The sequence below is a fragment of the Rattus norvegicus genome, chromosome 15 (assembly GCF_036323735.1).
Source record: "Rattus norvegicus strain BN/NHsdMcwi chromosome 15, GRCr8, whole genome shotgun sequence".
Lineage (NCBI taxonomy): Eukaryota > Metazoa > Chordata > Mammalia > Rodentia > Muridae > Rattus > Rattus norvegicus.
Window position 1 is genome coordinate 53,421,601 of NC_086033.1, and position 22,310 is coordinate 53,443,910.

Here is a 22,310-nt window from a genome sequence, read left to right on the forward strand (position 1 = left end):
ATTGGGTGTGTTATGCAAATCTTATACCCTGCCTGCATCAGACTCAAATTCAAATTCTATAAAATAATGAAAAGAAAAGTTTGCCTTGAAGGGTAGCTTGATGGTAAATTGAGATGATATCCAAAGGGTTCCTGTTAATTATAACTGTTACATAGGTGAGCCCTTATTTTCTGTTTCGGCCTAATGTCATTTCTTTACACAAACCACTCCATAGATAAGATTGCAAAATAGAGACAAGGAAATAAAGAAGTCCTGAAGTTTAAACTCAAATGTAAATTTTCCAAACAGAAATTCTGTTTTGGGAACGTGGTAGAGAATCTCCTAATATCCAAGTGATAGCTGTGCTATGGGTATTCTGGCAGTAGAAAGGTGAAAGCCTAATCTAAGACAGAAGGTCTTTTACCTTGAGTCCTCAAGTCTCCTTTAGGACTGACTCATGGCTGTTACACATTACTATTTCTGTGAAAATCTTTCACTCTGCATTTGTTAGCCAAAGGTATTTTAATCATGGGTAGTGGCTGCCAATCTCAGAACATGGAGGAATGGGATGATAGAGAATACCCGAGTCTCTCTACCGTATGATGTTGGAGTAATTAAGGAACCTGAGACCATTGCTTGAGACCCAGCTTTGAGGCTTACAAGCTAGGAGATGTTGAAATAACTTAGCAGACTTCCCCAAAGTTCCTCAAAAATTATGGGAAGAACTGTATGTCCCATTTCCTGAGACTCACATAAATAAATCACGTGTGTCAGAGCTGACAATTGAGTACAAAGGGGTCACATACGTAGTATAGCTGAGAAAGGTCTAGGGGAAGACTGTTGGTGTACATATGTACTTTAGCATGCGACTTGCCTTAATATTGGTTCTGCAAGCTTCTCAGGAATTTCACATCTTAGGTGACCTTAGTAACTCTTGCTTTGAACAGCGAGTGAAATACTCATTGAAAGGAATGAACTAGAGAATGGGAATAAAATTATTTTATTCTTCCTGAGTATCCTGTAGTGCACTTGGGCTTTGCTCATGTGTTGATAATGTATGCCTCACTTCTACAGTCTACTAGGCACTGTCCACAGTCGAATATCCTGTTTTATTACTCTAGTTGGCTCAACAACCTCTGCCCTTGTCTCTTCACAGCCATAAGAAGCACAGATGTTGCAGGATCCCAGGGTGGCTGGGTTCTCCTGTGAGAGCGACTGACCAGACATTTGCCCTGTACTCAATTCCCCAGGCCATAAGCTGTCTGGAGCAGAAGGCTGCCCTTCCCAGGAAGGAGATGGCAGCTGTAACAGGTGTTAATAAATGCAGATCCATGGCCGGCGGCTGGCATGGATCATTTTATTAGGCAATCATATATTTTCATTAGCGATGGTGATGAAGCGCTTAGGCTTTTATGGGGTGTTTTAATGTTTCATTTTGCCACCAGACTTTATTACCATGCCAGTCGATTGCCTGCTGGGGCAGGCCATGTCTACTCTTTTCTCTGTGCAGAAACATTCCAACATTTCCTTTCTCCCAAGCTGCAGCCGGAAGATAACTTCCCATCTGCTTAAGGAGACAATGGGACCATTAAAGGCCATGAAGTCAATGACAGCCCCAGCTCATAATTTTTATGTCCTTGTTGTAACCCAGTGCCCCCCAGAATGTTATCCTGGGGTTAATGGCTTAGGAGAAGCAGGACTGATCAGACAGCTGCACAGTGGACACCTGGCCCTTGCTATGAGAATTGACTAAAAGTATTTGAAGAATAGGAGGTGGATTCTTTCTCTAGCACCCACAGGAACGACGGTTAGGATGATTGTGCTAAAGGCAGCTGGACATTATCTAATTACTATGGCCCCTCTCATGTGGCACACAAGGGTGCAGAGACCAAAATTTCACAGTTCCTTGTTCAATGTCATACAGAGAGTGGGAACTTAAAGCTTCTAATCTCAGAGCAGAATTTGATCACTAGGCTATAATGGCTTCACTACCAGGCAACATCTAAAGGATAAGCTTCTAGAGACTGAATAGAAGCAGTCTTCACTGCGGAACACCAGAGAAGACTTTGGTGACCCAATTCATCATCTATCTCTAGTCTTGAAGGTATAGAAATTGATCTGGAGAGAGAGAGAGAGAGAGAGAGAGAGAGAGAGAGAGAGAGAGAGAGAGAGCGCTTATCTAAGCTATCAAAGCATCTAGGATCATTTGCCAGTCAAATAACCATCATTTGATCACTAGGGAGTCCACTACTATCCAGGATGCCAGGAAGAACATGGTCTCAGGGCTTGAGCTAGAGATCAATGCTGGCGTCTTTGCACCACAAGATCCCATGTCCAATCCATAGCACTTCCAAAATGGGGTTTTAATTTCCACTAATTACATGCAATTACTAGTGTGATGTTATCCAAAACCCCTTGCAAGATGTATTTGCAGCAGTGTTGTAGGTTATGGATGAAATGAGGGTTTTCTTGGCAATGCAGTAAATTGAAAGAGTCAAAGCTTTATAATCAGAAAAGCAAGGTTCAAATATTGAACTCACAATCAACAAAATGGTTTGGGTCTCTGTTTCCTAAACTGCAAAATGGGAATAAAATCCTTTCACATTGTAAAGAGAAATCATGCAGGTGATAACATGCAAGATGCTTTGCCACTGGCGTAACAGCCATAAAATATGAGGTATTTAACATAATTACCATAATCATATAGAGAGAAGAACAACATTAGGACTGTAGTGAATATGACTTTCAAATTCTCTACATAATCACTAGTTTCCTTGAGTTTAAATTACCCAGGAAAATCTATATTGGACATAAGGAGGAGATAAGAGCCAATTGGCTTTGTAATCACTGTAGCTATGGATACACAAATCCTCACAACATTAAAAGGGTTAAAAATAAGTTAACAAAGGTCAGAGTAAGAAAGAAGGTTGGTTTTCTGAAAGGAATTTGAGGCAAAGGCATAATGATGAAACTCGTGATGCCACTTTGTTCCCTTAAATATTTAGTACAGTCCTTTGTATGTGTTTGGTGACCAGTAAATGTGTGTGCAGCATGAACTGAAGAGAACCAGTGGACCATTAAAATGTCCCTGTCTTTTTGTAAGCACAAGAACTATAAGAATAAAGGGTTGAGAAGATTTGGGGACAGTCTATGTTCTCCTCTGCAGCCAAGGGTCCCAATTGCTATTAGGATCCAGAGGGGATAAACAGTGCACCCAGCTATAGCTCTTATGTCCATGTGTCTTTCTGAAGTATCCCAAGAGAGTTAGATTCATGAAATAACCTTGAGGTATTCTATGTCAAGTTCTGGAATGTAGGAAAAAGGAATCTTAAAACAAACTCCCGGGGCTAACAGATGACTCTAACATACACACATATATATCTTATATATCATATGTATTATCTCATATATATCATATAAAATATTTATGTATATATGTGATAAAACTATGTAGAAATGCAAAGTGTCATCTAACCCAAAAATTAGGTACATAACCGCAAACAAGACAAGACTTTCTGCATTGGAACAGAAAGGACCACACTGAATGTATATTGTACACAGGGCTCAATGATAATTTTAAATGTTTATTTATATTTTATGTATGAGTATTTTGCTTACATGTATGTATGTATACCATGGACATGTCTGGAGCCCATAGTTTAGTAGAGATTTTTAGATGCCCTGGTACTGAGGTTGGAGTCATTTATGAACCAAGATATGGATGTCGTGAACTAAACCCAGATCCTCTGCAACAGCAGTAAGTGTTCTTATCTCCTGAGCTATCTCTCCAGCAAATCTATGACACTTTTAATCTCAGATCTACTACTCTATTTGCTCTTATTTCAGTGTATGATTATGTAATTTCTTTTGAAGAAGGATTGGTTTCTTTGGCTATGATCAGATCTACCTGCCATCTGAAGGCATAGCCTACAGGTGTCCATTTAATCTTTAACAATCTTCTATCCATATTCCCATTGCTTGTCTCTAGAACAGTGAGTGTTGCTACTCCTCTCTCTTTGGTATTCAGCTATCGCCTTTCAGCCTTCTAGTGGCCTTGCTCCAGCCTCTTATTGTTCCAATTTTGGTGCATTTCAAAAAGCTTCTGTCCCTTCTAAAGAGTATAAGTCCAAAACTCTATGGAGGCACTCTAATGTTGCTAAGCAGAAAGAGAGTCCACCTCTCCAGACTGTTGGTAACTCCATTGTCTTACTGCTATATTTTGCTTTCCCCAATGAAGGCTTAACATATGGACATCCACACGAGGTCTACCAGATTAGTCAGTCAAGTAGACTTCAATTTGTTCTTTTAGTTTCATCTTTTCCCAATTTGTGCATACAGAGAAGTGAAATTGGATTTCGGGAGAGGGAAAACCATTGCCCATTAATTCTTTCAGAAAACAGGAGTAGAACCTGATCTGGGAAAGGAACCAACCAGTAGTGCTGATAGAGAAGTGTTGGTAAGGTTAAGAAAGAAACAAAAGAGCTATGCGTGAGAGAGCAATGAGAATATATTATGCAGATGCATGAAATTATCAAAAATAATCAATGCAAAAGTGGCAGTTAAATAGAAAGGCTACTTTTTAATCTCAGCACTTGGGAATCTGAGACAGGAAAAATGATACATTTTTGGATATTCTGGTCTATATAATGATACCTTGTCTCAAAAACTATGGTCAATGTGTGCTCCACGGAGATGGAGCATACTTTAGAACATACTTGTTTTCTTCTATTTTAGATAAGTAGACAAAGACTTCTCTCTCTAGGAAAGATAGACAGGCAATGTGGGTCCAGTCTTCATTTTGGATGAACTGCATCCTTATCTGCCAATATGTTCATGATGTTCATAGAGAAACATATAAGTTGAGTGATATGGTAACTGACAAAAGTAGTTTGCATGGAAGATGGCTCTGTGCACTTGAGAGCTTCACATTGGTGATAAAAGGTAGAAATGACAACATTATTAAGTTTTCACCTCATTGGCATCTGATACTAAGAGAGCCACCAGAGGAACTTAGACCTATTGGGAACTCAAAAGGAGGGATGCTACATGCTCTGCTGTGTTTTGTGTCTTCCTATGTATCACTGGCAATCAATGTCAGTTTGTCTAAGGTAGGGAAGAGAGTATAACTAAATACCAGAGACACCGGATTTTAAGAGATGAGGTGTTTACTTGGCTCATGATGCTGAGACTGGACATTATATGAGCATAGCTGAAACATCTGATGAGGGCTCTCATGCGTCATCAGAGCATGGTAGAAGGCATCACGTGGCAAGGCAGAATAAGCATGAAAACAGAGGTTCCTGTTTCCTCTAAATTTAAACTCACCAGTGACATCAAGGTATCTCTTCTGGTTTGAGTGAGATATGGCCCCTGCTGGCTTATTTATTTGTACATTTGGCTCCCACCTGGTAAGACTGCTGGGAAATCATAGAAGCTTTTGAGGTGGGCCAGGTTGAATGAAATTGGAAGATGGGATACTTATGGGTAAGGACCCCACCAAAGATCTAGACTTACTGATTATCAGAGATTCGAGAAAGCCATACCTCATTCACCACCACACAGAGCTAAGCCAGCCCATGACATAGCATGACTATAAGGATATACTATTTCTTCTCAAATAAGCCAGAGTAAACCTTTCCTCCTCATGTTGGTACTTTTAGGTATTTGATTATACCAATGAAGAAAGGTAACTAATATAGGACCCCTACTTAATTACCTCAGGTAAGCCTACCTCTCTTCCCAAAACTTGCTTCGCAATACCATTATCACAGCCTTTTGAGGACTACGGTGCCGATGGTTTAATTGTGGGAGAGAAATATTCAAATGACGGCAGATGACTTCTCTAATGAATGTGTCCCTTCCATTATACCACATCCAGTCAGCAGCCTGGCCTCAGGCAGGTGCCCTTCCCTCTCTAGACATGCACACTCAAAACCGCTCTTTCATGCTCTACTGACAATTTTTATTTGAAATACGTTGTGCTTCTACAATATTTTTTATTCAGTGTTAAATCAGGCCTTCCTTTAGTCCTTTCCTACTAACAGTGTTTTACCTGAAAGAGCCCCGCCCGCCCTGTCATTGATGTGAACACTGTGCTTCTGGCTGTAGTATGTAGATTGTGGTATTTGTGGTCCAGTAGCTACACTTTTTAGTGCACTGTTAAAACTACAAATCCCAAGGCTGTACCTGCTATGCAGATAACAGAAACGAACAAAGAACGGGGTGTAAAGCTGTGAGGTATGGACATGTACAGAACACAGGTCCTTTGAAAACGAATGTGCCATCAGAAGATATTTAGAATAATTGTTTTTCATCATGCACATAAGCATATTAAACATATTCAGTCTCTATATTTGCAACACCTGAGATAAAGTGTCTGGCACATTTTTTAGCCAAAGGGCACCACTGGCTCCCATCCCCATTTGTTTTCAGAATCGGTGTCCCTTGGTGACAAATTGTAAAAATGATTATATATTGTAAAAGTTAGAAAAAATTATGTAAAAATATTCCTGAATCGATGTAAACAAAAAGTGGAATAAACCACAAATTTCAATAATTCAGAGAAAGAAGAAAGTAATTCTAATTACGAGATCAAAAAGCTGTGTCACATGAATATGACTTGTGCAAACAGAGGTCTGTGTGACTCCATTAACTTCCAAGGACACTTAGTTGCCAGAACATATCAAAGTTTTATTTTCACTATCTTTTTGTCTGTCTTCTAGGAACTGTAGATCTAGATAACATTTGGATCTGATGTAACCTTGCTACTCAGAGATAATCCACGTGCTAATAATTTCATTTTGTGTTTCTGTTTCTATGGGTCTTGAAATGCAGTAACTTTGTTTCTCAGTTATACATTGAAATACATTCACCTACATTGCTCAAGTATCAGCCAGTATTACTTTGCCAATGTTCACATTAACATATGTTTATCCATATGTTAATTAGCACAGTCACCTTTTACCAAATCAAATAGTTGCCAGATATTCCAAAACTCTGTAGATCCACATGGTTTTATTTACTCCCTTAATTGTCAGATAAACCTTTAAACTGCAACTATATTTCATTGAAAAAGCGTTGTAGTAGCTCGCAGAATTTTATGTTTCTCAGTACTCTAGCTCACCCTGTATAAATGGTCAAACTCCCAGAGTATTGCACTAAAATGTCCAGCGGAGATGGAGTAACCAGTTCCCAGGAGTCTGAGGCTGTCTAATCTGTGGATACAGCCGCCTGTGTACTCTGGAGTTGTAAATAACCCAGTGAATCGTGCAATAGGGTTACTTTGAGCTAGAAGTTGTCCTTCAAATAACTCAGATGACTCAAATGGCTTCTCTCACACTCCTGGTAGATCCTCTTATGACTTTCAGATGCTGGCACACTTTAGTTATCTCAAAATACCCTCGCTGTGCATCTGTAGTTTAGATTGGGTGACAAAAAAGGCCATTGAATAGGAGAGTGTAAAACATTGCACATTGCTGACTACGTGGAGATGTATGAATATCCGGGCACTCTCTGAGACTATCTCGCCCAGATAAATAATGTGGAATAGTAATAGCAGTGATCTTTTGCAGTGCCTAATCCTGGGCATGCTCTGTCCTGAGTACTTTAGGCTCAAGATCTCATTTAATCTCACAATAATCCTGTGAGATAACAACCATTATCTCCACTTCAAACACTGAAATTGGAGCTTACTAAAGTTAAATAACTTGCCCAAGGTCATGCAACTCGGAAGTGGAGATTGTAAGATTAAATCAATTGTTCTGGCCACAAAGTGTGAATCTTAACCACTGTATGAGGCAAATGCACATCTCTAAATCCTTGAAGAACTGGCTAAAAAGTCACTTAGCCTGGAGTAATCTAGACCCTAGAGATAACTATTGGATTCTTTGGCTTTAAAAAATATCCAATATCTAAGCCACTGTGGCCTCTGATGGGCTGAGACTGACATCTAGTAAGACTTCAGGAGTTGTGCTGAGACATAATTACAGACATAATTACGTTTGGAGAAACACACCACTGGGTAATTTTATTGTTGGGAAAACATAGAATATACTCATGCAAATCAAGGTTGCTACTACCCTGCTTTCATGGAGCTACCACCATAGAGATTGTAGATCACTGGCCAAGACATTGCTACATAGAATTCTGATGACTGTGTACTTCTTACATTTTCACTGCTTATCCACTCATTGTATGTGGTACTGGGCTATATAAAGACATTTTAACATAAGTGCTGTTCAGTCTCTCAGACCAATAAATTGACCTATGAGTTAAGAAATGAGTTTCAATGATATTAGTGATGATTATTGTTATCTATTAGGTACATGGTATTATGACACATGTCTCTCTCTGTGTGTAAGTGTGAATATGTCTGTGGTCATATTTTCCCAATAATTCAAAATGAACAGCTATAGAGAAGATGATGTTTTTATAGAGACATAAGAATATAATGCTACAAGAAATCAGAACTGCCACATAAGACAGAAATATGTAATAAAGATACACACTTTACTCTTAAAGATCATAAAGTCTAGATTAAAATATAAGAAGTAAATCCATAATAATAATGGTCTTGCATTAGTGAGTTAGAGGTCATAATTTGAAAATGCCATCAGATGTGCCAAACTGGACACAGAAAAGCCCATGAGGCCTTAATCTTACACAAAGAACCATGGGCAACTGAGAAAAGTTGGGAGTGGAAGAGGTGGTCTTTATCCAGGGAAGAACACACCAATTAGTTGTCCAGTGCAAAAGAGTCAGCCCTGAAAACATACATGCAAGTAACATTATACAGACTGACCATGCTATATTTTAGGGCTATGTGAGTGCAATACCATTTAGTGAAAAAGGAGGGCATGAATTTGAACAAGAGTAGAGAGAGATGTATGGGAGGGCATGGAGGGAATAAAGGAGAGAAATGTTGCAATTATAATCTGAAAAATTAAAAATAAAAAGAAGTTAGAGGTCAATAAACAATTATTTTAAGTGTATACAAAGTATAGATGAGTAACTAAAGTTACTCTGATCCTTAATTGTATTTTGAAGTTTTTAAATAAACCATTTCAGTGAAGTATATTATAAATTAAAAGGCAACTGTAAGTAGAAATTTTGACAGAACTTTGACAGAAATTGTGACCATAGAACTTCCCATATAAGGAAATAGATGAACTCCAGAAATCTAGAACCTCGTCAGAACCCCTCCCAGTCTCTTAGCCCTCTCTCTACAATACTGCTAGCTACATTTAGGAGTAGTGTTTTTCTTTTTAAACTCTCTATTCATAAAACCTGGATTGTGCATCATTTTTATTTGAATTGTTTTTCCTCAATTTTTTGTAATTCACCCACTTTACCCCATTCTCACCAATCTTTAATGGCTTCATAATTTTTGATTTTACATTTTGTTAAGTTATATGACTTTTGAACAAAATTAACCCATTTCCTCATTAATATTTGGGAGTGTTTATACTGTTATGTGATTTACATGTCAATCATGTAAATGGCATAAATCATGGCATACATTGTTACTTCCCTTTTAATGCTGAGTAATAGTCTATGGCATGGATACGCAGCTACATCCATATAGAGTTTAAGAAGACACAGGAGACGTAAAGAGATTGTGTAGTGTCCCAAACATTTTTTATTACTGTCTTTTTAGGTCTGTATCTGCCAAAATTCAAAGGCAGGTTTCAGGCTAAGGAGACAGATCAGTGAGGAAAATGCTTACTCTGTGTATTTGAAGACCTGCATGTGGATTCTCAAGATTCCATGTAAAACTGAACACAGGAAAAACATTCAGTAATTCCAGCACTCCTAGGGAGAGGTGGGAAATGGAGACTAGAGAATATCAGGAAGATCACATGCCAAGTAGCCTGGTATATACAGTAGGGAATGACAAGAGAGCTCATCTCAAAAATGCAGGAGGGGAAGATGAACACTACAGGTTGTTCTCTGACCACCACATATATGCAGTGGAACATGGCAAAATGCATTCATACACATGATCACACACATGAGATTTATTATATATTGCAGTAAATTTTATTTTCATAAAAGAAAACAAAATTAATGCAAGAAATCTCCTGTAATAAAGCAGAGACATTGACTACTTCGAATGAATATTAGTTATAACCTAAGTTTTCCCAAGATTCACAGTCTGAGGTCTGATAAAAGCACAGTATGTACTTCACTGGCTCTCTTTCCACATACCACTTATTATAAACCTCGGTTTATAGGGAATCCCAGGGTCCTCTTGAGCACATCTACAAGGTATGTGTGCAACATCATACTGATAGCAATGGAGACTTTATAGCGGACTCGCCAAATTTAGCACATAATGCATTTCCCCGTCACTTAACTCTCTGCTTCAGGATTCAATATCTATAGAACCCAAGCTTAGATTAGAAGGGTGTGTCCTTCCCACTACTCTTAAATCGAAAGGCACAAATGCTGATATCAAATTGTCTTACAGAATTTTCTATAGGGCTGTGGTATACATGCTGTTTCACTATCCTGTCTAATGACTTGAAGTATGGTGCATCTATGGCACTCACTGTAAGTTCAGCGACCAGGCTTTCTTTGTCCTAGAAGATGGCTCTACTACCAGAAACAAAGTAGTCCTCTGATGATACTTTTTCTTTTTGGTAGACCCATGTAACTAGAGATGCCTAAATATAAGGTAAGGCTTACTTCACATAAGCATGTGTCCATGTTCATGCATACATGCTGAGAGGGGGGGGGGAGAGAGAGAGAGAGAGAGAGAGAGAGAGAGAGAGAGAGAGAGAGAGAGAGAGAGGAGATTAGGTCTCTTCTTGACCAACCCTAGAATTTATCTGTACTATTATTAGTCTCTCCCGGAAACCTATAGAACCAATGCAAACACTAGACAGGTTATCTCTTAAAATGGCTCAGTCAAGAGCATTCAACATAGATGGGGTGTTGTTGTTTGGTTTTGGTTTTTAGGGTACTTGCTGGCAGCTTGGCCAGCTAGCTATGATGAATACCGAGAGCATGATGTGGGGTGGCTTTCAGTGGGAGCTTATCAAACAGACTCAAGGAAATCTGAGCTTGTAAAATGGGACAGCAGTTGAGTCTCTCTAGCAGCAACAGATCAGAATCTGTTTATGTTTTTGACATCTTTGCTCCTTGACTTTGATTTTGCTTTCTACTGGTTTGAGTTGACATTTAGAATGTTCTGCCCATCTAGGGCTGTGAACTCAACAATACTTATCTACAGATTATCCTCATTTCACTTACAAAGACATCTTTTCCTACATGGACCATGAATTGTAGTTGGCTATTCCTGAAGTTACTGGCCAAATGTATTTTCTATGCCTAGATTTTACATACTTTCTAGAACCAAGAGGTGTCTTTGAATGCTGCGATGAGAGCAGCAATTCCACAACTATTCCCATGTTGAGCTCCACAGAACATTTTGCCTTCATAGAATTATACTTGATAGCATGTCCTTTTATTATATCTTTTTCCAGTTCAGACTTCAAAGAGCTAGAGGGTTTTCTTTTAGTTCTCAGAGTTAACCTAATGGTTTCCAATGCATTACCCCATTTATCCTTTACCACCTTGTAAGGAAAGGCATGCTGTCCACAGTTTGTTTTGATTTAGAGGTATGAAACTAAAAATGGTTAAGGATCTCTGCCAAGTTCATTGATTGTCAGAATCTGGATGAAAGTCTTAGGATCTGTTATCCATATCTGTCTTTTTAAAAATAAAACATGGTTTACAAACAACTTAAAGAGTAGGGCTTACACATATATTTCACTTGACATGTATGCTATTTTGGTGAATTTGAGTCAATATTTCAAGACTTGGGGATCATGAAGAAATCTGGGTTTCTACTTTTCTTTTTTAAAGATATGATGATTGCTGGTGTTGTGTTCCTGCTTGATAATGACTGGATAGAACATGGGTTCTGATATGTCACTGTGCCCATTACACATCACCATGCCCTTGACATCAACATTGAGCATCAGTTGCCACTTATCATGGTATTCTGGGGAATTTTAGGACAAAAAATATTCAAGAGAAAATATTTCTGTTATTCATGACTCTATTGGAATTGGGGAAATGATAAGAGATCTGAGGGGGACGTCATGATTGCAGGAAAATAGAGAAACCTATGCCTTTATATAGACAAAGTTACTTGCACATTACTTAACAAAGTGTTCTCAGCCAGGCTTCAGGGCAGTTGCAGGAAAGCCATACCCAGTCACTGTATCTCCTGGCTTTTTCTACATGGGTGGTTTTATAAACCTTACACCCTTGTTCAAAATCATCAAAAGCTTACTATGGCTTTCAGAAAAAAAGTCTGACCTTTTCAACTTGGTGTTAAAGAATCCAAGCCAACACCTTCTTTATAGACCTGTTAGCTGCAAGTTCTCATCGCCTCACTGCATTGCAGTTGAGTTCATTCAAACTAATGCATGATGACCGCATACTTGCAAAGAAAGAGACAATATATCTGACTTAAGGAGGAAATGAGGGCAGGATGTTTGTCAGAATCTTCTAACTACTGTTTAAGATAATCAAACTTCAAACTCCAGGGAAGGACTGAGTGGCCTCTGAATCTCTCCACTCAGTCTACTGCTCTTTCTGTGACCCTCATAGCACTTGAGTCATCATTTCCTTGTTGTGGGTAATTTCACACACTTGCTACACCATGCCCCCAGTTCCAATCATCCAAGCATCCTCTTGTCTTTCTATCATTGCTCTGGTCTTCTATCTCATTACCCTTCCCAGACTCACTGAGCCTAGGGTATACCTCCTAGCACCTCAATGTTGAGAACATATCGGTTGGGATTTGAACTGCCTTTCGTCACTCCCTTTCTCAATACAATTTGAGGCTATTATGGGAAGCAATGGAGGTGTTATACATTCTGGCTCCGTGGAAGTTGAAAATAGACTATGAACCCAATAAAAATGGATTACCTTATAAATTATGCTCATCAAAAATCTCCAAGGACATAAACAGCTCCATTCCTAATTGAGACAGTAGATTTTCTACAGGTTTTTTTTCCTCAGGCCAAATAGAGATAATAACTTATTGGGCTATTCTAAAAATAACTCTCCGAACCTTAGCATCTATTTTACATACATATGGTGGGTAGCCATATTGAGCCCCTTCCATCTGCTTGATAACCAGAATGCTACTGATGCAGAATTGAAATTATTTCTATTGTATAGTCTAAGCACTACACTTTGTTCTGCTATAGATGAAATGTGAGTCTCCAAACCCCTACCCAGACAAATCTGCTTTAAGCACTAACATTCTCTACCCAGGACCTTGCGCTTCCTAGGCAAGCGCTCTACCACTGAGCTAAATCCCCAAGCCCGAGCACTAACATTCTAAATTAAGAATGTTACATGGCTGTATGTACTATACATGTGGAATGGCAGTTTATGCAACCAGAGATGTGAAAAATTAGGTCCAGAAAATCTGTGCTCCTGTAGAAGTCTTCATGGATTGCTCCCACAGAAAGATTTTCTCCCACGATGGTTAATCACATACCAAAAGCAAAGGACTCAGTGATAGAGAGATGGCTAAGTTATGATAGCATACTGCTCTTTTAAATGACTTGGGTTTGATTCTCAGAAACCATGCCAAATGGGTCATAACTACCTGTGACTCCAGATCCAGAGGGAGAACTCCTGACTTCTGCAGGCACCTGAGTACAAATGTCCCTTTCTATACACACACACACACACACACACACACACACACACACACAAACACACACACACACACACACACACACTTTAAAATATTAAAGGCAAGTAATGTGCCTCAGGGCTGCTTTAAAAGATCGATCACTTTATATCCTAAAGGGATTTGGAAAATGATGTATACTGTTCAAAAATGTCCTTCTCTGTACTCACTGCTGATCCAAGCACCAGAAGCCACATACAGTGAGCTGTAAATAACAGACTAAGGAAGAGATTTGAAAAATGAGAGGCCATGTCTACAAGGTCCAAAAAACCCAAATTGCTAGCCTTCTTTGGGAGTTAATTTAAATCATGAATCTCAGACTGTTAACAGTCCCTGGTCCTTTATTTACAAAATGATCAAAATTGGACAAAACATTATTCAGATTCAGGCATGAAAAGGTACCTTTAAAGTGGGAGTGGCTTCCATGATCTAAATGTGTCTCCTACAAGTCATTTGTGTTCCCCAGACAACAATGGCAATAGATAGAAGCTGGTTAGATCAGGTAGTTAAAACATTCATGAATGGAGTCAGTACCCTGATAAAAGAGGCCTAGGGACTGTGTTTGCCCCTTCTACAATGTGAGGATTTAGAAGGTGCTTTCTGTAAGACAAGACATGAGGCCTCATGAGAAATCAATCCCAAACTCCAGAATTGCCAAGGATAAACCTTTTGTGTTTATCCCGTAATAAAGCACCACTGGTACAGACTAAGTAGACTAATATGGTGACAGAGGTGGTATGTCATGATGTCTTTCATCGATTCACTGGCATTACTACATAACATCTCAAAGGGCAGAATATATGGAGATAAAGCACAGAACAAGAAAGGCCTATTGTTCCATCACATTATTAGTATTTGTGCTAGTCTGGGGTCTGCAGAGGTCTAGACCAGGTAGAAAATATGTATGTATGTATGTATGTATGTATGTATGTATGTATGTATGTATGTATGTTTGTATGTATCACCCAACTTGATCTTTGGCTTCTAACTGTAGGGTCTTAGCAGTCTAACAATGGCTATCTTCAAGGTAGAGAATCTGAGAACACAGCAGTTGCTCAGCCCATGGCCCTGGACCCCACTGCAGTCCACTAGTACTGAAGGGACAGAAGGTTTCTGGTGGATTGCTGGTCATGTGTCTACATTGGGAAGCTGCAGAAACTTGATTGTGATATTCTGGAAGAATTTCAACAATGGCAGTGGCAGCAGCAAGAAGCTAAGACAAGCAGGCAAACTAGCACTAATTCCTTGAACAGTCCTAGGTGGTTTTCTGTCAACTTGACACAAGGTACTGTCATCAGAAAAGAGGGAGTCACAGTTGAGGAAATATCTCTGTAAGATCCATCTATAAGGAATTTTCTCAATTAATAGTCAGTGGGGAAGGGCTCAGTCCATTATGGATGTTGCTATCCCTGGGAAAGTGGTCCTAGATTCTCTAAGCAAGTAGGTTGAGCAAGCCATGGGATGCAAGCCAGTAAGCAACATCCCTCCATGGCTTCTGTATCACGTCTTGCCTCTGGGTCCCTTCCCTGTTTGAGTTCCTGCTCTGACTTCCTTCAGTAATGAACAATAGCATGAAAGTATAAGCTGAATAAAATCTTTTCCATCCAACTTGACTTTTGGTCATGGTATTTTGTTGAGGCAATAAAAACTAACAAAGAGAGATGCCTACTAGAAGATACTGCTTGGGAAGGTCTTCACCTCCCCCACGCACGTCCCTGAGCATAGTTTGATGGTTGGCTGCAAACATCTGCATTTGCATTAGCACTTTCTAGAAATGCATCCTCAGACCCAGATACTTGCCACTTCATTGCTTCCAGATTCCATCTCGCTGACAATCAAGATTATCCATCACAGGGTTAAAGGATGATCTGACCCTGTGCTGCTAGAAGCTACAAATGCAGTAACTTGTAACTATGTGCATATAAAGGACCTACAACCACTAGAATGGTGGTCCAGAAAAGCCCTGGAACTTGTCCAGTGTGGGAGTTGGCCTCTAGAGATAAGGTGGCACATTGTACTTATTTCTAGACAGTGAAGAGTGAGTCTTTACTTCAAAGTCAGACAAAAAATGTTTCTGAAAGAGTTCAGTATTTCTCATACTCTGCTCTTGCAACCTAGATGACCTCAAGATTGTGCAACAGCACCTGGAAGAATTCCTGATGGGCTGAGTCTGAGTTACCATGTGAAGCAGCTATAACATCATGTATACTTGGCAAGGGTGACTGAAGCATTTCTATTGTTTGATCAATTAAAAATACCTGGATACCTATTCCTGCTACAAAGTCCTGTCTCTCTGAATGACGACAATGAGCCATGAAGCCATGAGGAAAACTTTTCAATGGGCACAAACCTTGTGCTTTGTGTTCCTTACCCATTCCCTGGATCTTTAATAATTCATTCATTCATTCATTCTCTGATTCAGGAAAGCTCAAGTGTGCTAAGAATCTGCTATCTGCTATAAGTCCAGGTATACATATGCAAATACAGAAGGTTGGACACTTGCCCCCACCCGTTTGCCAGGGGCCAAGAAGAGAAGGCATGCATGAAAGGAAAGGAATACAAAGAAGGGAAGCTATGAAGACCACAAAAGATTGCTCAGGCAGAATTAAGCATCAGTGAAGTTTTCTTTGGGGTGGTGTCTAAATAGCAGTGATAACAAAGAACCCAGAGAAGCAAGAATGCCCCATTCTCTTACATTTTACTTGTAAAGGGAACCATGGGCCACTAGGTTACATGTAAGAAACTCTTTCTTTGAAAGAACACTAGGCTATCCCCTCTCCAGCAGGCATTTTTTTATTATTTTCTTTTATTAATCATTCCATTTGTTTATATCTTAAATGATATCCCCCTTCTTGGCTACCCCTCTACAACCACCCATCCCATCTACCCTCTTCTTTGTCTCTGTGAGGGAGCTTCCCCACCTCCCCATCCACTCCTGCCTCAGTGCTCCAGCATCTCCCTATGCTGGGGCATCAAACCTCCACAGGATCAAGGGCTTCCCCTCCCACTAATGTCAGACAAGGCCATCCTCTGCTACATATGTATCTGGAGCCATGGATATCCCTCCCTGTATACTCCTTGGTTAGTGGTCTAGTCCCTGGGAACACTGGATGGTTTGGCCAGCCTACATTGTTCTTTCTATGGGGTTGCAATCCCCCTCTGCTCCTCCACTCCTTCTACCACCTCCCCCACGAGTGTCCCTGAGCATAGTCTGATGATTGGCTGCAAGCATCTGCATTTGCATTGGTGAGGTCCAGCAGGCTTTTTGAAGTGGCCATGTTCTAGGCATCCTAAATGCCACACCTCAGAAATCACTAGCAGCCTCTCACTTCCTCACCAGTGGTTCTTTGGCAAAGGTCTGAGAGGAGAAAGCTTCAAGGAAGTCTCTGAACGTAATCAGACATGCTGTCTCCTGGTGCGGTGTCCTGCTTGTTAACTTATTGTGGAGACTCATTAATCCAGTGTAAGAATGTAATTAAAAATAATCTCCTCTCCTTTGAGTAGTGGAGAGGGAATGAGGTACAGAATGGAGCAGAAATAGCTAGGCTGATTAACACAGAGAGAGCATGGTGATAACAACTCACCTTTTTCTCTATTGGAGATGCCCCAGGATTTGCTGGGGAACAATTTTCCTTTGCTTGCACTTGTGGCTTTCTAGCTTTTTAACTGATCGATTGCCGCTCTCATCACTTATGTGAGATGCTGATGTTGAATCCATAGCCAGCTCCTACCAGATAGAGTAGAAAATTATGGTCCAGATATATGTGAGACACACCTGGGTTAGTGAATTTTCTTGCTTCTGTGACAAATACATGGTGGAACAACTTAAGCGAAGTAAGGTAGTTTTGGGCTCAGGGTTTAATGGGACATGTTTCATCATCCTAAGACATTATGGTGGGCAGAGTATGTAGGAGCTGATAACATGGAGCTAGCAGGTAAGAAAAGAGGCCTTAGCCACAGAAAGGACCAGCTTATAAACTTCAGTGCCATCCCTACCCTCAGCGATTTATTTTCTCTAGCTTGGTCCCACTTCCTAAAGGTTCTACAACCTTCCAAATCAGCAAGTCTAAATGGATCCCAGCATAGAAATATATGAGCTTATGGAAACACAGTTGACACTCAAATTGTACTTGTGAAGAAAATCACCTCAGAACCCCCAAGTTCCAGTCTCATGACCCACTCCATTTCACTAATCTAGGACCAAGGGATCCATTATGACCCTAGTGGACCAGTAGGGTGGGTATATGGAGCCTAAGTCCTTATCCATGGCAAGAACATACAGACGCAGGATCATGAACAAATGCTTATGGATAACCAGACTTCAGAGCTGAGGAGATGTACTTTGAATCCTGTCTCCACTATTAGCTAGTCATGTCACCTGGGACAATCAATAAAGATTTATGGGACTCAGGTGAACTGCTCATTAGTAAAATGGACTTAGAATATTCTTTATTCATTCAATAAATATTGATGAGGAAAAGAAAGACTATTTTAGATGCTGGGGGTGTAGCAATGTACAAAATAACTTTTCTCCCCTTCAGAACTTTGACAGTGGAACCAGGATGAAGATGAGTACTGCTTATTATAAAGAAGTCTTTAAGGACAAAATAAGATAACACCTAGTAGAGAATAAAGAAATTTTCATCTATTTGAGTGGTACCAGTTCCACTCACAAGGCTTTTCCCAAAACAAGTGATAAGCTAAATTCACTGTTGACTCTCTATATTATCCGTTTCTTCCTTCATGAGCTAGTCTTCTCTTCATCCTGTGCCAGTTCCTGTAAGTACTCATTCCCTTCCAAAGAAGACGAGGGCTTGGTGATAATGTCAAGCAACTCCCAGAAACAGTGATGTCATTAGGGACTCTCCTAATGAAACATGAAAAACTTGATGGAACTGTGAGTTCTCAGTAGAGGTGGAAGGGACAAGAAATCTACTTTGGATCTTTCCATCACCTGATGGAAAGTGGCATCTGGTGCTCCAAGGGAGGTGCTCCAACACAACCCATCAGAATCACAATCAAGTTGGACATGAGGCCTAGTTGCATCATTGGAATCTTTTATAGGAAAGGATTGATAGGACCAGAAGACACCCCTCTCCCAGGATTACTGCACTTCCTACACTAATCCTACTTGAATCCATACAGGGTTGGTTTAACAAAGTAGAGTTCCAGAAGACTGCTGTGGGACACCATTCCCCTCTAGTTTCCCTGCCTGTTAAAAAACAAAAACAAAACTGAGTTTTAATGTTCTACCCAACTTTAGAGAAAGGTAAAGTCACAAAGTCAAATGACAGGCCACAGAAAGATCCTCGTGTTCAATGTGCCCTGGACTTACAGATTCACTGGAGATGAACAAACCTTCCCCCAAAGCTAAAGGATAGCTTTGTGCATGTCATAGAGGAAAGATGATACCATCAGTGGCTAGAACTCTATAGTATAAACAAGTATAAACTATACTACAGACAATCCTGAGAAAGGGTACCAAATGCAATGGACTGTCCCCCATGAATTCAGAAAAGCAAACTATATCTTCCTGATTAATTATGTCAAGAGAAAGCAGAAAGGGAGAAATCACAAGTTATTCCAGAGACAAAAGCCCCTCAGTCAGCATCCAGATCCTAGCAAACTTCCATCGTCCATGAAGGACAATAGCTCCCTCAAGTTTCCCACACACAATATAATTTATTTCTGTTAAGTTCACTTATTTCTCCAGATACCTCAGGATACTCCATATTGTTCAACAATGAAGGGAAGAAGGCCCTTCCAACTCAAAGAACTAAGTTCTGCCAGAAGGCAAGAGGAATTGGGGAATAGAGGGAGGCAAAAGCTAGAGACTTAAAAGCTCTTGGCCATGTGATATCTGACAATTAGAGTAGGTGATTAAACTTCTGTGAGGCTTAAAGACTTTCCTTGCAAAAAGAAAATAACCAGAGCTGACCATAATTGGACACTCATGTGCCTGATTCCAACATAGAAGATCATACTGGATATATGGTCACAACAATCCCATGTGGAATATGTTATTGTTGTCTGTCTGTCTGTCTGTCTGTCTGTCTGTCTGTCTCTGTCTCTGTCTCTGTCTCTGTCTCTGTGTGTGTGTCTCTCTCTCTGTCTCTCTCTCTGTCTCTGTCTCTCTCTGTCTCTCTCTCTGTCTCTGTCTCTCTCTCTCTCCCTTTCTCTGTGTGTGTGTGTGTGCGTAGTGTGTGTGTCTGTGTATGTGTGTGTGTGTCTGTGTGTCTGTGTGTGTCTATGTGTGTTTTGGGAGGGTATATGTTTATGTGGATGTGGAGGTAGAGGTCTGTCAATTTTAGATGTCTTTTTTGGTCATTTTCCACTTGATATTTTTAAAAAGCATCTCTCCCTGAGATTGAACCTTACCAATTTTGGCTAATAAGCTTTGGGGGCCTGCCTATCACCTCTAGGTCTTCAGGTTTGTGCTGCAAGCTCTTTGCTACCTGGATTTACAAACTTGTTCAGGTTTTACATTGATTTTGGGGATCCAAGTTCAGGTAGTCATACTTGGACAAGTGCTTTGCTGACTCACTCTCCAGCCTTATTACTGTTACTCTTACTGACATTTTACAGAAGAGCAAAATGAGACTTCAAGGGATGGGGTAGCATCCCAAGGTTTCCTATTATGGACAAAATAAAAGACATCTGCTTCCAATATACTGTCTCACAGAGACTAAACAATATTTCCAGTGAGTAAGCCTTGTATATTTTGAAAGATGTAAAAATCAAAACAACTTTGCAGAAATATAGTGGATATGATTTTCCTTCAACCATGGAAGAAGGTTGAGGTAATAAATCAAAACAACTTGGCATCCTACTATGTGCCTAGCAATACTTCTGTTTGTTCTGCCATTGAACCATGATCATTTCAACAATAAGATACAGTAGATGTTCAAATTGTGTTCTATGTGTACATGTGAGTACAGCACTTGCATACGCATGTCAGATGTCAAAGTCAGATATCTTACTTAACAGCCATCTATCCTAATCTTTGACATAGCATCTCTCAGTGAACTTGAAGCCCATATTGGCTAGCCAGGAATATCTGGGATTTGTCTGTCCCCTCATCATTCAAGTTTTTACATGAATTCTGAGGATCTGAACTCATGTCTTCAGGTTTTTGCAGTAAGCTCTTTGCTACCTGAGACATCTCTAGAGTCCCAGGTGCTCATTTTATAGCTGGTATTCAGGGTCTGAATTAACCCTAGATAAAAAAAGAGACAGTGCAGAAATGCAAACCTAGGTCTAATAGTCCCAAACCGAGACCCACACTCTATATTGGTCATATTCTGTCATGCATTCAAGAAGAATCCTTTTTATTGTCTGGAAAGCCAGCAAGACAAGGAAAGCTTCCTGCAGGAGCTGAAGCTGAATTGTGCCCTGATATCTGTCTAGCTTGGGGCAGGGGCACTTTTTCCTACTAAATCCCTTCTTCAGTAAGGACCATGTCCATAAACTGCAAATGACTGTTTGGCTAAAGGCACTGCATGTTTGAAGGCACTGCTAGCAAACAGCTTAATTACAGCAGACAAGCCTCACTGTCCCTTCAATAGATAAATAGCCGTCACAGAAGGCATTAATTGGAATGGCTTAAATATCTGCTGTTTACAGTCACGGGGTCTGCAACTGTGTGAGTATCCAATGAGAAGGGCTGTCTGAATCCCTTCCCATCCTCATTTCCCACACCTCCCCATCCAGCCCCGACTAGTCGCCCCAGCCTACCTACCTCCCCTAGCTTCTTTTGGGAACTGCGCCAGATCAGCCGGGCTTTTTTTATATTTTTTCATGCCGCCTGATTTATCTGTTCTGCAGAGCTTTCATTTCGACTTGGAGAATGTTCAAAGTAAAGCTCACCCTGTTACAGACTTAATTGGACCATATTTCAGTCCCAGTGTATCTGTTCAGAGTGGCTTCCTTATCCCAGGTCCATAAACTTTTATTAAGTTATATATCAGCGAATATACATATATATCCCACTAACGTGTTTGGGATCTTTTTCTTCCTTTCTTTCTTTCATTTTTTTCCTCCTTTTCTTTATATTCCTCTTATTTTCACCCTAGGAGAAACAAGCCTCTTGTACCCAAGGGATTAGGACCGGAAGACATGCGTCACCCTATCTTTGTTTAAACCAGGAAGGACTGGACCACATTAACCTCAATTTAGCTCAGCCAATAGATGTCAGAGTTGAGATTCCTCTAATTTCCATTCAGCTTACTGGGTGTGTTTGATATGCTAATTCTCAAAATGTACTCAGCCCCTCCAAGAACTCTGCCTTTCAAATGCACAGCTCCTGGAGGGAAGGGAGTAGAGATAAGAAATGATTTTGTAAAAGAACACAGGTTTACAGGTGAACAGCAAAACTGCTTCCTCAATCCTGTTTGGCAATTTGAAATATCATTTAATATTAATATTCAATAGTACCACGCCACACAGGGAGAAAACATCTCGTTTCCCCATGGCCCTGATTTCTGTGTTTGATGGTCTGAAGGGAGGGCTCTAATTGGTGGACCTGAGTCTGATGTCAGGATTGTTTGAATTTGCTAAAATAAAAGTTCCCTCCCTTGAAAGTTACCCTGCATCTACTCATTTCTCTGGGTTG

The 22,310-nt window shown here is 40.1% G+C and overlaps 1 long non-coding RNA gene across 2 annotated transcripts in view; it reads left to right on the forward strand.

Moving 5' to 3' along the window:
• Positions 1-15,968, forward strand: part of LOC134481985 (uncharacterized) — a 29,757-nt gene extending 13,789 nt beyond the window's left edge. For both annotated transcript variants that reach the window (XR_010057949.1, XR_010057948.1), the window contains exon 2: positions 15,818-15,968. This is a non-coding gene — a long non-coding RNA (uncharacterized LOC134481985). The remainder of the gene's footprint in view (positions 1-15,817) is intronic.
• The last annotated feature ends 6,342 nt before the right edge of the window (positions 15,969-22,310 follow it).